Consider the following 15,961-nt stretch of genomic DNA (forward strand, 5'->3'; position numbering starts at 1 on the left):
TTCCAGTCATGAACAGGCACTGCATTGATCTTTGTAGCTGCACTGTGGCGATTTGTTAGATTTTCAAATGTACAGCAAGCTTGCAGTGAGATAAACGGCGCTGGAGGGGTGAAAATGAATTCTTGAAGCAGCAAAAACATTTCCAAGGGCACAGAACTGGAATTAACACCACTTGGTAGGTCAAAACTCCCAGAAGAGAAGTTCAGGGGCAGCAGATGATGTCTTTGATGATGGCCCTGAGACTTCCTAACAGGAAGTAGGCACACACAAGCCCATGGAGAATCTTCTCAAGAAGGATACCAAACCAAAAGTCCAGTCCTTAGTCTCACCAAGACAGAAGCAGCAACTGCAGACCAACATAGCAAAGCAAACACAGCAAATGGGCAGTAGCCCTCCTGACAGCTCTCCAGCTCTTCCTCTTGGCAGATGCTCCTCTTTATTCCTAAGTATTTTCAAAATGTGGGGATATAGGTCCAATACTAATATTGCTTTTAGCCTTTAAAGTTGACATACTTCAAAGAATAGTCTTTGTATTGCAAAGATCCTGCCTTGCCCTGTTCCGACTCCAGGCACCACACTACAGGTGGTGGAGACAGCATTGTGAGAGACCAAGTGCAGCGCTATTCAGGTGTCAGTGACAACTCCTCCTACATCAGTAGCTCAGGACGGCCTATCAGACTCGTGATGAGACAAGAGGATATGCAGGGCACACCTCAGCTCCTTTGTGTGATTGTCTAGAGTGAATGCACAAACAGCCCAACTCTCAGTCTAAAGCAGACATGGATTCCACAGGTAGGTAGAGCCACAGGATGATAAAGCATGAAAATGCCCACTTTCTAAAAGTATAAACAAACAAAGGAGCCGGACAGTGTAACTTATTAGAAACAAATGCACACCTAGTATAATGAATTGCTAGGCTGAAAAACCATTTGTGTTTTAGTCACTTATTTTTCATTGAGGCAGCAATCCTGAATAAAAATTGAACAAGTGGACTGACAAGATGAAGAACTAGCCTACTTGTTTCACCCACCACAAAATACACAGTGAATTTGTCACATAGTGCGAAAAATAGGAAGACACATAAACTATACAACAGTGTAGAAATGTGTAAGTTCTATTCCTATTACGCCCTAGTAGTTTGGTATCTGGGTGGAGCTGGACGCCGACGCGTTTCGAACCCACTCAACATCATGGAGAAACGTGCAAGTACTTGCACGTTCCTCCATGATGTTTGAGTTTCAGTGAGTTGCTAGTTAGCTTGTCATTGATACCATTTTTTAACTTAATTCACAGCGACAACGACCCCCCCAATCCATGTCCTGAGGAGAACCCTCAAATCGTTGAGTGGGTGCCTCAATGACGTAATTTGTTGAGGCCTTGTACAGTTGTCTATATTTATTGTTATCACAATTGTCTATATGTGTATCATTTGATTGAATGTATTGTGTATGGTTTATTCAATGCATTTGTGAACCTCTGTAAATGTGGTGGTGTATCCTTTGATGCTAAAAAACTTGGTTTATAATCTTTCATAAAAAATAAGTGACTAAAACACAAATGGTTTTTCAGCCTAGCAATTCATTATACTAGGTGTGCATTTGTTTCTAATAAGTTACACTGTCCGGCTCCTTTGTTTGTTTATTCTGTAAGAGTGGTCCAGGCCGGCCAGGGACAGGACCCAAGCCTTTCCCCTTTTTCCTGCACTTTCTAAAAGTGCCACACATAATTTAAAAACAATTGCCACGGAAAGATGTGTTTTAGAAATCTAAGTTCAGGGAACCTAAACTTCGAATCTCTGTCTCTACCCAATTGAAAGTTACACTTGTAAGGGGTTACAAAGCAGCTCCAATTAAAGCCTATGGGAGTGATAGACCTTGCGATGCCAGCACTCTGCATGCTCTCAACTCGGGACGGAGCCACATATGCTTCATTGCCCCGAAATGCACACACGGCCCCTTCACCTGCCAGAACTGCAGCTACACCAGCCTCAGAGCCGATAAACCACCCGCCAAAAAAAAAACCAACCACCTCCGATGCATACTACTGAACACCTGCTTCGCATGCAAGCATGACGTCGAGATCTGGGACCTGTTCGACACAACATCCCCGGATGTCGCCTTCCTGATAGAGACCTGGTTTAACGGCTCTTCCGCACCCGACATCACCATAGCCATCCCAGAGGGCTACAAGATCACCCGCAGAGACCGCACCAACGCAGTCCGAGGAAGAATCGCCATCATCCACAAGAACAGAATCAGGGTCTCGACTAGCACTGACGACGCGCTCAGCAACGCCGAACACATGCTTTTCCAGATCCACACAGACCCTAACTCCAACCTCAGAGGCACACTCGTCTACCGATCCCCCGGACCCCGCCCCTAGATCAGCGACTCCATTGCCAACTTGATCAGCACGCACGCCCTGACCACCACCTACTACATCCTCCTCGGAGACCTGAACTTTCACCTTGAGAACAACAACGACAACAACTCCACAACCCTGATCGATAACCCCACAAACATTGGACTGCAGCAGCTTGTCACAACGCCCACCCACTCCGCCGGCAATGAGCTCAACCCCGTCTTCTCCTCAAGCCCGCACGTCTCCGTCAGCAACACCACCGAACTCCTCTGGACCAATCACCGCTGCATCCACTTCGGCTTCCAGAAGCCCACCACACACCACTGCACCCACAGATCCCCAAGCGCTGCTGGAGCAAAATCACCGAAGACCAACTACACGCAAACCTCGCTCTCAGCACACCCACCGAAACCTCCAACACCGACAACGCTGCCCACAGCCTCAGACGCTGGATCAAGGACTGCACCAACACCCTCGCCCCGCTGAAGAAACCCCCCACAGAGACACCAGCAATAGGGCCAGCTAGTTTACCCCAGAACTCCTAACCTCCAAGCAAGCCTGCTGGAAACTAGAGAAGAAATGGCACAGTGAACAAACTCTGGACAGCCATGCAGCACACAAGGACGCCATCTGCAACCACCAACACCTCATCAGCGCGGCCAAGAGGACCTCCTTCAAAGACCACCTCGACAACAACGCACACAATAGCAAGGAGGTCTTCAACATCGTGAAGGAACTATCCAACCACAGCTCCAACACAAATGACATCCAGCTTTTGCAAGCCCTGTGCGACTCCCTCGCCACCTTCTTCCACCGCATGATAGCAGAAATCCACGACAGCTTCAACACCCAGACAGCTCCAAAAGACAGCAACACAACAGACCCTCCGCACAGCATCAACCACAACCCCCTGCTAGCCTGGGCCAGCGTGAGCATCGATGGCACCATCAAGACCATGCGCACAATCCACTCCAGCTCTCCGTCAGACCCATTCCAGAACAACATCTTCAACAGAGCAAGCAGCTCCATCGCACCCCACCTGCGCAACGTCATCAATCTCTCCCTCGAGACCGCGACCTTCCCACTCAAAAAACCTAAGGCAGACCCAAGAGACCTCAATAACTTCTGGTCCATCTCTCTGCTCCCCTTCCCGGCCAAGGTCATAAAAAAAAACATCAACAGACAGCTAACCTGATACCTCGAAGAAAACAGAATCCTGGACCCTTCCCAGTGAGGGTTCCTCAGCAACCACACTACCGAGACTGCCCTCATCACCACCACCGATGACATCAGGACCCTGCTGGACAACGGCGAGACCGCAGCACTCATCCTCCTAGACCTCTGTGGCCTTCAACGCCATCTGCCACCACACACTACACGCACGACTCCACACCGCAGGTTTCCGAGACAAGGGTCTGGATTGGACCACCTCCTTCCTCTCTGGCAGAACCCAGAGCGTCCGCCTTCCCCAATTCCATTCCAAAGCCTCAAAGATCATCTGCAGCGTACCCCAGGGATCCTCCCTCAGTCCAACGCTGTTCAACATTTGCATGGCCCGCTTGCACACGTAGCCCGACAGCACAACCTCAACATAATCTCCTACGACAATGACAGTCAGCTGATCCTCTCCCTCACCAAGGACCCCATCACCACCAAAGACAACCTCCACAAAGGAATGAAGGCCGTTGCCGACTATATGAAGACCAGCCGTCTGAAGCTGAACTCGGACAAGACGGAGGTCCTCATCCTCGGCTCCAACCCTTCAGCCTTGTCGTAAATTGACAGCAATGGGTTAGCATTTAGCTGAAGCCATCCTGTATTTAGAAGTTATCTTATCCGCTTTGTGAAAGCCATTTTGTATTTCTGGCAGAAATTTTGTTTGCCATGTGCTCGCCATGTGCTCTGTCCTACCTTTCTGTTAACTGCTATTGTAATCTGCCTAGAGACAAACTATACTTAGCATCTTCAACTTTCGCACATGCCCAGGAGGGCCTAGCTAGTAGAATGCACCTGCTTCTCTAGTATACCTGTCAGGCTATTTTTGCTGCTGTATAGAGAAGTAACTCTCCTCCCACTTTGTTGAGCAAGTAGATCTTGTATGCCCAACTTAGTCATTTTGCATGCTTACATGAGCCAGGACTGCCCCTTGCATTTATGCTTACTATGTAACCCTAAGCATATATAAAGCCCCAGTTTTCTGTACTCCTTAGACAGCCTCATTCAGTTGCTAAGGCTTCTGTGTGACGTAGTCTCACTCATTTGAGGTTAATAAAAATGCTCTTTTATATTTCAGCTTCTGTGCCAATTTCTTCTTTGTTGGTTTAAAAGGACCAAGTATCAGTGGGACCCCTAGGAAGGTTAATTGATTTCTTCAAATGGCGTTCCAACATGAACCTCATCAGAGAAGTGGCTATCTGAGGGAGTGATCTTGTCAGGAGACAGAAATCTACTGTGGAGGACAGGACAGGACTCTTCTAAGGAGGTACTCTGTGCACGGAGACTCTGGGGATTCTCTGTCTCTGCAGCCCAGTATATTTCTGATCTTCCTGATATTGATCCTCCACATGATAACACCCCTGACTGAGAACATTTTGGGAGGGAGTATTTAAAAAAAAAAAACGACTGTTAGGTCATTCAGAACTTGGCAGTTAGAATTTGGACAACCATTTGTTTGGTAAGAGTCATTCTGCGGCTCTTGCTGTTGGTTTTGATGCCTTGGATTGGTGAGGTAGTTTAGTAACGCTTACTGTGGCTTTGGAATTTGAAGGTTAATTGATTTTTTCAGCCTGGGACGACTCCTGGTGGCCGGCGGCACTGGGGGCAGCCCCGACACCTGACCACGCACGCAACCAACCTGGGAATCATCCTCGAATCAATGCTCTCAATGACCAAGCAATGTGATTGGCCATTAACATGGCTGAGTCATCCACGTGGCAGTGAAGGAACCACGTGGATGACTCAGCCATTTAACAAGGGAGATGAAGAAATGGAATTGTTAAAGTCTAAATATGTAGACAATCATGACAAAGCCAGTAGGTTTTAATATATTTTACTTCTGTATACTACAGGCACAAACACATACACCAATTAGAGTCTGATTATGAGTTTGGCGGTGTGGGAGCGTGACTGCCATGCTCCCACCCCAATTCCACAACGCCAAACCTGTGTGAATACCCCCCACCAGATTATGACTTTTACAGTCACTGGTGGTCAGTTCTGTGGTGGGCCCACAACAGCACCTATGAAATAGGCAACACAATGGGAAAGTCAAAGGCAGTACCTGTACGTCATGGACTGTACCAATCCATGCCATGCAGGTACTGAGGTCCATGCACACAGTGGGTTACAACATGTGCACCCCTGAATGCACCCCATTGCCCTAAGGCACCATGGTTTTCATGGAGTAGGAATTGCCATAAAGACCCTGGCAGAAAGGAAACTCATAATATGCTTGGCGGGACCGATGTAGTCCCACCAAGCATATTGTGGCCTCAAGACCACTAGGCCACCACCAGTGATCTCAGAATCCTGGCAATTGCGGTGGTGCAAGAGCGGTCTAAAAGCCGAAGTTGTAATTGGGTGGTTGGGCTGCTGGTAGGGTGGTGCCCGCACTGTCACCACAGCTACATCGGTACATAGGACCATCGTACTCTTAATCGGTATCCTTTATCTTCATCCCTTTCGTGAGAAACTCAAACTTGAGGTAGATCAATTAGGGCTCAACCCCTATTTATTTCTTGGCCTTATCATGAAAAAAACCTTTCTACTGTGTGATACTTGAGTCTCCATGCCAATCCAAACCTCACACTCTTTTAAATCTTCACTAATATGTTGGCTTTGTTGATACAATCATATATACATAGCAGTGTAATGTAGTACCTTAGTTTCTTTAATACTAATGCATGACACATTTTGTTTTTTTCAGATCACTTCATGTTCTCCAAATATAAAAATCATAGAAGGCATCACTAGTAAGGAGCGAAGCCATCATCTTTTCTGATAAAATCTCAAAAAACAAGTAAACAGGAAGTGAAGGAACCAGAGTCATTACAACCCACAATGGCAAACACACATTGCTTAGAAAAGCTCTGGGGAGACACTGGCACTTAATCCTGAATGATCCCACAATAGGCAAAGATTTTCCCAAAAAAACATAGATAACATACAGAAAGGAAGGTCTATGTGACACCTATTAGTGAGAAATTAGCTGGTAACCACAGGACAATGGTGGTTAAAGCCACAACCAGGATTTGGAAAGTGCAACAAGAGCAACGCTTAAGAGCATGGGTTGAACCTATTGGAATTAAAAATCCCACTGGGCAAAGCACTAAGAAGCAATCAAATCCTGTCATGTAAAACGGAATATGCAGTGTATACCTTAAAGTGTCCTTGCTCAAAATATTATGTGGGCAGCACCATACTGCCCGTACAGAAATGCATCTTACAACATTTGGGGACAATTAAAAATAATGATTCGAGCTACCCTGTAGCACGTCATTTACACAGCACATATGGTGGAGACCATAAATTGTTAAAGTATAGTGTAATTGACAGTATACCGAAAGGAAAAAGAGAGGGTAACAGAGAGAAAGAGCTTAGAAGACTAGAGTCAAGGTACATTCTAGAAACGGACTGCTTGAACCACTAGGCTCGAATATCAATGACACGCTCTTTGTCTCGAGCCCGCCTGGCTGCTTTTTCTAAGATCATGTTGTTTTTAAATCAAGGTTTAAATATTTTTATTTTTGTTTGAGTACTTGAATGAACAATTTTAATGAAATGTGTCTTTTATATTTTTATTTACAGGCAAATTCACAGATTAGAGAAGCAATAAAGGGTAACCTGGTAGTGGTATCTACCATACTTGAGAGCAGCGAACCAAATTCACAAGACTGTGATCCAGCGATTAGACTGAGGAGCCAGTGCTGTAGAGGTTGAATTTTTATTACTTTTTCATTTTATAATTTTTATGTTACTCAAAACTCTATATGAGAAAAGGCCCACTAGGGCATGATATGATTTGAGACATTTTGAGGCAATTTTCTTTGCACACTGGGACTTGATGAAATTTATTAGTTAGAAATCTTATTTAACTAGACTGGGGAGCCAATTTTGTTAAATTTGTGTTTATTATTATTTATTTTATGTTTATTTAATTTTTATGCCACTCAAAACTTCTTAAAGGCCCACACGGGCATAACATCTAATGATCTAAGATATTTTGAGCCCATTTAATTTTCTCCACTGGGATATGAAGAACTTTATTAGTAAGAAATTACGATTAATTTTGATTAATGATTCTGTTTCCACCTTCTGACATATGGTTTCTAGAATCCTTTTGAACTTGGTCCCCTTTAGTAGTAGGACATCCTACTATGGTGTAACTTTGTCTAACAGCACTGTCTTAATGCTATACCTAGAAGTGTGACAAAACAGGTGGGGATAATTACACATGAGAATATAATGATAATATGGGTTTGAATATATATGTGACGATGTCAAACTATAAAACTGATCTACTTTTATATTTCTCATATGATGTAAAAATGTTAGGTAATAGATTATGATATCCACTATAAAATGACTGCCATAGTTGTTGCACAGACATGAGTCATTCTTTATTGAAATCAATGATGAACAAAATGTATAAAAAATCACTGTGGAAACATGGTCAGCTTCGTGACCAAGGTGCATGACTTGCACCGAACCGCGTTGGTACTTGTGCCACTGCTGTAGAGTGGAATAAACTACCCTATAACTGCACCAGAGTGCTGTGGTGTCCATTTATTTTTGCTTGGAACCTTTCTGCGATTTCTAACAGTGCACAGTGAATCGCTGTCTTACACAGCACCACTGGCGTTCTGGCAGCTGAGGGGGAAACTCACCGAAACTAGGATTTTATATTCATTGTTGGAGATGCCCCTTTTTGCAGGGTTATCGCCTAACTCTTTGCTTCTTCCTCTTTAACTTTTCCTGACCTGTGGTTGTTGGCAATAGGACTCTGGGCACTTTACCACTGCTGATCAGTGCTAAAGTGCATATGCTCTCTGTATAAATTGCTGCTAAAATTGGTTATCCATGATTGGCATATTTGTTTTACCAGTATGTCCCTAGTAAAGTACACTGAGTGTGCCAGGACTGGTCAAATACTACTAGTGGGCCTGCAGCACTGATTGTGCCACCCACATGAGTGGCCCTAAAATGGTGTCTCAGGACTAAACCCTTCCCTTTCTGTACACATTGGACGCCCCTTTGGAAGGCCCAAGGTACCCCACTGGGCAGGGTGCAGTGTGAGTGAAAGGTAGAGCATGTACTAGTGTGGGTGACATGCTCTAATAGTGAAATACTGCCAATTTCGTTTTTTACTATTGAAAGGCTATCTTGCCCATAGGCTAGAATAGGGAATGTTTTGCATAATGTTTACCTGCATATCGTCCCATAGGAGCAAGACAGAAAATTGAAGTCTGGTATCCCTGAACTCATAATTTGATAACCCATCTTTTAGGAAGGATGTTTTTTAAATCCTGTGTTTGAAAACAGCACTTTTAGAAAGTGGCTGTTCTCTTGTCTGACCTTTCTGTGTACCTTGGACTGTCTGGTTTGTGAGTGACAGGGGCTGGGATGGCTCCAGGAGGCTGGGTGAGTAAGCACTAGGCTTGTGTGGTGGAAGGGGATTGCACCTGGGCCTGAATAGGGCTGTGCGTGCCTTCCACAATGCTGGCTTCACCTCCTGCTGGGCATCTAACGACCCTGCCCCTCTCTCTCAAAGGAAAGAAGGAGTCATGTAAACAGAGTGCTCCAGGACTGACCAGAACTGGTTTGGACTAGGCAAGGGCCTCTCTGCCTTCAGAGAACAAAGAGAATATTGGTATAAAAAGGGGTACCCAGACCCCAATATTTTATATCCTCCTGCCTACACGAAGGGATGAAAGACGTCGCCGAGTGGATCAAGAACAGCCGCCTGAAACTGAACTCAGACAAGACGGAAGTCCTCATCCTGGGATCATCGACCTCCGCCTGGGACGACTGCTGGTGACACCCTGCCCTGGGCACCACTCCCAAGCCAACGGACCACGCACGTAACCTGGGCTTCATCCTGGACTCCTCCCTCTCGATGACCAGACAAGTCAACGCCGTCTCATCATCGTGCTTCAACACCCTGCGCATGCTCCGAAAGATCTTCCGATGGATCCCCACCGAAACCAGGAAGACGGTCCCCCAGGCACTCGCCACCAGCCGACTAGACTACGGAAACACCCTCTATGCCGGTACCACAGCCAAACTCCAGAAAAGACTCCAACGCATCCAGAACGCCTCCGCACGACACGTCCTGGACGTCCCCCGACACAGCCACATCTCCGGCTACCTGAGAGACCTGCACTGGCTTCCCATCAGCAAGAGGATCATGTTCAGACTCCTGACCCACGCACACAAGGCTCTCCACGACTTGGGCCCCAAGTACCTCAACAACCGCCTGACCTTCTACACACCCACCCGCCAGCAACGGTCAACAAGCCTCGCCCTCGCCGCTGTCCCACTCATCCGCAGAGCCACCACCGGAGGAAGATCCTTCTCCTTCCTGGCAGCCAAGACTTGGAACTCCCTCCCCATCCACCTTCGGCTAACCCAGGACCACCTCTCCTTCAGGAAGCAACTCAAGACCTGGCTTTTCGAGCAGTAACGGACCCCTCTCCCCCAGCGCCTTGAGACCCTTCCGGGTGAGTAGCGCGCTATACAAATGTCTTGATTGACTGATTGATTGACTGTGGAGAAGTGTAGCTCAATGGTTAGAGTGGCAGACCCTGATGCAGAGGTCTAACCCAGGACCAGGGTTCAATTCCCTGCCTCGGCGGGTCCTGGGCTCAAAAATTCCACGGACCTGATAATTCTCGCCTCGGTGCCTATTCCAATCATGGAGTCCTACTCTGCAACTCTGGGCAATAGCTTGCTTAATATCCACAACGGCCCCACAACGCTAAGGATGCCTGGCCTCCACCTTGGGGGTGCCCAGGAGTGGACGCCTCACAGGGAAAGCCAGGATGGGTTCCACAGCGGTATTCTTACAAGCGCCTTGAGACCCTTGCGGGTGAGTAGTGCGCTATACAAGTATCAATTTACAAGTATCAATTTATTCGCCTCCTGTTAAGAAGTCCCAGGAACAAAATGACTTCACTCCCAACTTCCCCCTGAACTCTGCTGTGTGAGTTCTGACCTGCCTAGACTTCATGATCCATTTGTGGGGCCTCTGGAGGTTGTTTCCTGCTGTTTGGGGAGCTGGACAAGAAGAAAAGAAGAAGATCTACAATTTGCACGCATTGCTCACTTGCAGAGCGCATCGTCGACAGTGCGAGAAAATTCCCATCACCGTGAAGATTGTCGCAGCGTCTGTTGCAGCTGCAAGATCGACACATCGTTCGCTTGCGGAGCGCATTGCCCCGGTGCGGGAAGATTCCGGTTGCTGTGAATATTGTTGCAGAGCCTGTAGTCGCTGTGGGAACCGTTGCACCGCTTGCTTGATGACTGTATCACATCGCTGCGAACATCGTTGCAGAGTCCAATGCCATCGCATTGAGGGGCCGCGACAGTAGAGGATCAATGCTGCGCCGCACATTACCGCTGCACTGAAGATCGTCGCCGTCCCGAAGATTGTTGCATCGTGCCTGTGCGAGACGCTTCTACTGGAAAACCTGCACCCCGGAATCCATACAAGGTATCGCATCACTCCTCTCCCAGACTGGATTCGTTGCAACACGCCTGCTGCTTGCAGCGGGGGTTGTTTCATCGCCTCCCCAGGGTCTCAGTAGTGACGCATCGCTTGTTTTTCGATGCTGCAGTTGCGGCTAAGAACTTTTGTTTCATGTACAGGTACTTTGGGCTAAAATTGAGGCAACTGTGGATTATTTTGACACAAAACAGACAAAGACACAGGGCTCAGAAAAAAATCCAAATTTTGGGAAAAACTGCCCTCACTCACACACAATGTGTGTGACATGCTTCTTTATTGGGTCTGCTTACAATACGCCCCCGCGTAGCCACGCAAAGGGTGGAGCATAGGGAAGGGCCACTACTCAATACCACTGACTTGATACTGTACACTTTATCCAAGATGGACTGCCAATTCCTCACTTGAGTTTAAGCCTATCGGTATAAGAGTCTCAAAATCTATTATATATTTAGATTCCAAGACTCTTAGTTGGTGTTCTCTGTCCCCTCCTCTTCTCAGAGGTTTGATCGAATATAAGACAACAAAAGCTAAAAGTTTGTCATTCTGATTTGGTACGTCTTGAAGTGACGAGCTACAGGGTATAACTCATTGTTGTTTCTTATTGCTCGTTTATGCTCCAAGACTCTCATTTTAGCTTTCTTTTTTGTACTTTCAATGTACAGTTTTTTGAAAGGGCAAATTAAACAGTATACGCATAGTTCTGTATTGCAGTCATAATTTCCTCTAATAACAAATTCCCTGTCACTATTAGGTACTTTTATTTTGGAACAGTTTTTGCTATAAGTGCATGCTTTGCAATGCACACAACATGAAAAGCCTGACTGCGTATTAAACCGCTCATTAATACGCCCTCCTATCTGATTGCGACTCAGTTCATCTTTTAGGGACATGCCCCTCCTGAAAGTTATTTGTGGGGCTTCATGTAGGCATTTATCCAGGACAGGATCTGTTTTTAATATATGCCAGTTTTGTTTAAGAATCTTGCGTACTTGAAATGCTTGACTGGAATACGTTGTAATGAACCTGACTTGATTATCTTTATCGTCAGTTCTAATCTTAGGATTTAAGAGTGCTGTTCTATCCAACTCATCAACTTTACTCATAGCTCTTTTAATTACCTTTTGAGTATATCCCCTTTATTTAAATCTATCACACATGACCATTTTTTCTTTCTCAAATTCCTCATCTGTACTGCTGTTCCTCTTAGCACGAATAAGTTCCCCATATGGGATGCTTTGGATAAGGCTGTAAGGATGCGCACTAGACGCAAACAATAGACTGTTACCAGCCGTTTCCTTTCTGTGGAGTTTGTTTGTCAGATAATTATTTTGAACCTGTACTTCTACATCAAGGAATATTATAGACTGTTCACTGATTTGAGATGTTAATCTGATATTCAAATCAGTAGTGTTCAGAATTCGGATGAATTCCTCTGCACTTTTGCGATCACCTCGCCAAATGACGAAAATGTCGTCAATGAATCGTGACCAAAGAAGAACATGTTCATTAAATTGTTCAAAGCAACTGGACACTTGCTCATCCTACCACCCCATAAAGAGGTTGATGTAACTTGGGGCGAAGCAAGTGCCCATTACTGTCCCTTGAAGCTGTACATATAACTGTTCATCAAAGAAAAAAATAGTTATTAGATAGGCAGTAAGCCACCATATCATCAACATTTCAGTATGCATCAAAAGTGAGATTGATCTCGCTCTTAAAAAGTTTCTAATGGCTTTGATCCCTAAATCATGTTTAATAGACGTTTATAAGCTTGTCACATCTAAGGTAATCAGCAAAAAGTCAGGTTCCCATTGTATGTCCTCAATCATATTTAAAAAGTGCATTGTGTCCCTCAAGTACGCTGGTAGGGCAACAACAAATGGTCTAAGGAAGAAGTCAATGTATTTAGACGTCATCTCAAGTTTCGAACCCATTGGGGAAACTATGGGTCTGCCGGGGGGTTCTTGGGGTCCTTGTGCAGTTTTGGTAATAAGTACAAAACAGGTGTTTTAGTATATTTGCACTTCAGACTGCTGTATTCATCCCATGTTAATAAGCCTTTGTCTTTCCAATCACACAACATTTCATCGTACAGAAGATTGGATATTTCCATCTCATTCAAATCAACTTTTTTGTAACAGGTAGTGTCTGATAGCTGACGTACACCCTCCATGATGTATTTGTTTGTTCCCCAAACCACCACATTTCCCCCCTTGTCTGATTGTTTAATGACAATTGAGGGATCTTTTTTCAAATTGTCTATAGCAGCTATTTGATTTTGTGTGAGATTGTGTTTGGATCTTCCATATTTTTTGTAACAATTTTTTTTCAATTCTTTCATTAGACTCTTCTCAAAAACATCCAATGCATCACAATGTACCGCAGGTACAAATTTTGATTTGGGTTAAAAGCCACTAAAACCAGCATCATCAATAGTGATGTCATCATCGTGTAGGTTGAGAAACGGATCATCATGGTGTGTGACATTTTCATCTAACTCACATACTGTTTGTAAGACTGTTACCTCAGAAATAGTCATAGAGGACAGGTTTTCAGTTGCACTGTTACTCTTAGGTGTCACAGGATGTAAGTGAAACCATTTTCTTAACTTCAATTTTTGTAAAAAATGGAAAATATCAATCCGGGTTTGAACCGATAGGCTTAAACTCAAGTGAGGAATTGGCAGTCCATCTTGGATAAAGTGTACAGTATCAAGTCAATGGTATTAGAGTAGTGGCCCTTTAGAGACTTCCTATATATAACTGAAATGTATCATGTTTTTAACTGTAATATATATTTAATAATTTGACCTTTCCTGTAAATGTAGTTTTGCACCTGTACTTAGAGCACGTTTTTTATTTTTATTTTCTATTAGGACTTCGAATCATGGGTTTCTTAAAAGAAATAATGTTGTTGAGACCGTCAACTAAGATCCTCTGACACATATGGAAAATCTATATGTTATGTTATGTTATGTTATGTTATTAATTTTTTATATAGCGCACGGATGCCGCAGCTAAGAGGCGTCCCGGCGCTTGGAGATCTGAATAACACAACACGAATGAGAAGGCAAAGACAGGAAAACAGACTAGACTGTGGAGAAGAGGAAGGTCTTCAAGGTCTTCCTAAAAAGAAACAGGTCTGGGATTGAACGGAGTGGAGCTGGAAGAGAGTTCCAAAGGGCAGCCGCCAGCACTGAAAACGAGCGACCACCCATTCTAGCCCGTTTAAAGCGGGGCACTGTGGCGAGGTTCAATCCAGCAGAGCGAAGAGCTCTAGCAGGAACATAGTGCAGAATAGTCTGTGAAAGGATCGGGGGAGAGGCTAGTTTAAGAATTTTAAAAGTTAAGCAGAGGGCTTTAAACTTAACTCTTTGCTCAATCGGAAGCCAATGAAGATTCCGGATGGTTTGGCGAGCTGAGACAAATTTCGGGAGGCCGACAAGCATCCTAGCAGCCGCGTTCTGAACCCTCTGAAGACGGGACAGTTCGGCCTGATTTAGACCCAAAAACAGAGAATTGGCATAGTCCAGTCTGGTAAGAACCAGAGCCTGGACCATAATCTGTCTTGTCTCAGCATCAAAAAATTTAAAAATGGGTCTCAGACAATGCAAAGTACCAAAACATACGCCAGCCACGCGTTTGGTATGGGAGATAAGTGAAAGCTTGTCATCAAACCACACCCCGAGGTTTCTGACTTCACTCACAGGGGTAGGCACAGGGCCAAGATCAGTAGGCCACCATTGATCTCCCCATAGACCACTTTCCTTACCGAAAATAATGACCTCGGTCTTAGAGGCATTTAGTTGAAGCCGGTTGTCCGCCATCCAGCCAGAAACAGCTTTTAACGCTGACTGGAAGGTGGAGGCGTCCATGTTGGAGTCGCCATTTAGTGCCACCGCCAGCTGCGTGTCATCGGCGTATGACACTAAGGAAAGACCAAAACTGTGGGCTACCTCCGCCAAAGGCTGAACATACAAATTAAATAAAGTGGGGCTGAGAGCCGAACCTTGGGGAACACCCTGAAGAATAGGACGTGAAGCAGAAACAAAAGGAGGAGTGGACACTTTGAAACCTCGATCCTTAAGAAAAGAGCGAAACCACTCGAGTGCCGTCTCTCCGACTCCAGCCTCCATCAGACGATGTAATAAAATCTGATGGGACACCGTGTCAAAGGCGGCACTGAGATCCAAAAGGATCAGTGCCGCCGTCTGACCCTGATCCAACATCTTCCTAATATGTTCCACCACAGCCAAGAGAGCTGTTTCGGTGCTATGACCTGCACGGAATCCGTTCTGGGAAATGTCCAGTAGATTCATTTCTTGCAGGTAAGCAGATAGAATACGGTTAGCGTGTGCTTCCGCTAGCTTGGCTGGCCAAGGAAGAAGGGAAATGGGCCGGTAGTGTTCTGGCTTAGTCGGATCGAGGGTAGGTTTCTTAAGGATCGGAATGACCATCGCCTGTTTCCAGGCCTTGGGAACACTGCCCGAACTAAAAGACAGATTGATGAGAGCGTGTAGGGCAGGATAGCAACATTCAGCAAGTTCCCGGAATTGAGCAGGTCGCAAGGGATCATCCGGAGAACCGGATTTGACTTTTGTTGTCAAAGCTAAGAACTCATCCCAGGTCGGACTGGAAATGGTTAGCAATGATTTGGGAGCCATAGATGTAGACATTTCCTCCCTGATGGGAAGCTGAGAAAATGACCTGTAGATGGCCTCCACCTTTTCAACAAAAAACGAGGCTAGATCCTCGCAGTGTGCCAAGGAGGGCTCAATTGTCGCAATGTCCGTCCTCTTGCTTGTAAGGTCCTTACACACCCTGAAGATGACCTTAGAGGGGTTAGTACTATTCTTAATCTCCTGAGCATAAAAAG

At 45.4% G+C, this 15,961-nt stretch overlaps 1 protein-coding gene across 2 annotated transcripts in view; it reads right to left on the reverse strand.

Annotated features, from left to right (window-relative positions):
- The window catches only part of OTOP1 (otopetrin 1), a 141,889-nt gene that overhangs the window by 97,031 nt on the left and 28,897 nt on the right, over positions 1 to 15,961 (reverse strand). The window lies entirely within an intron of this gene.

The sequence above is a fragment of the Lissotriton vulgaris genome, chromosome 3_2 (genome assembly GCF_964263255.1).
Source record: "Lissotriton vulgaris chromosome 3_2, aLisVul1.2, whole genome shotgun sequence".
In the NCBI taxonomy this organism is placed as follows: Eukaryota; Metazoa; Chordata; class Amphibia; order Caudata; family Salamandridae; genus Lissotriton; species Lissotriton vulgaris.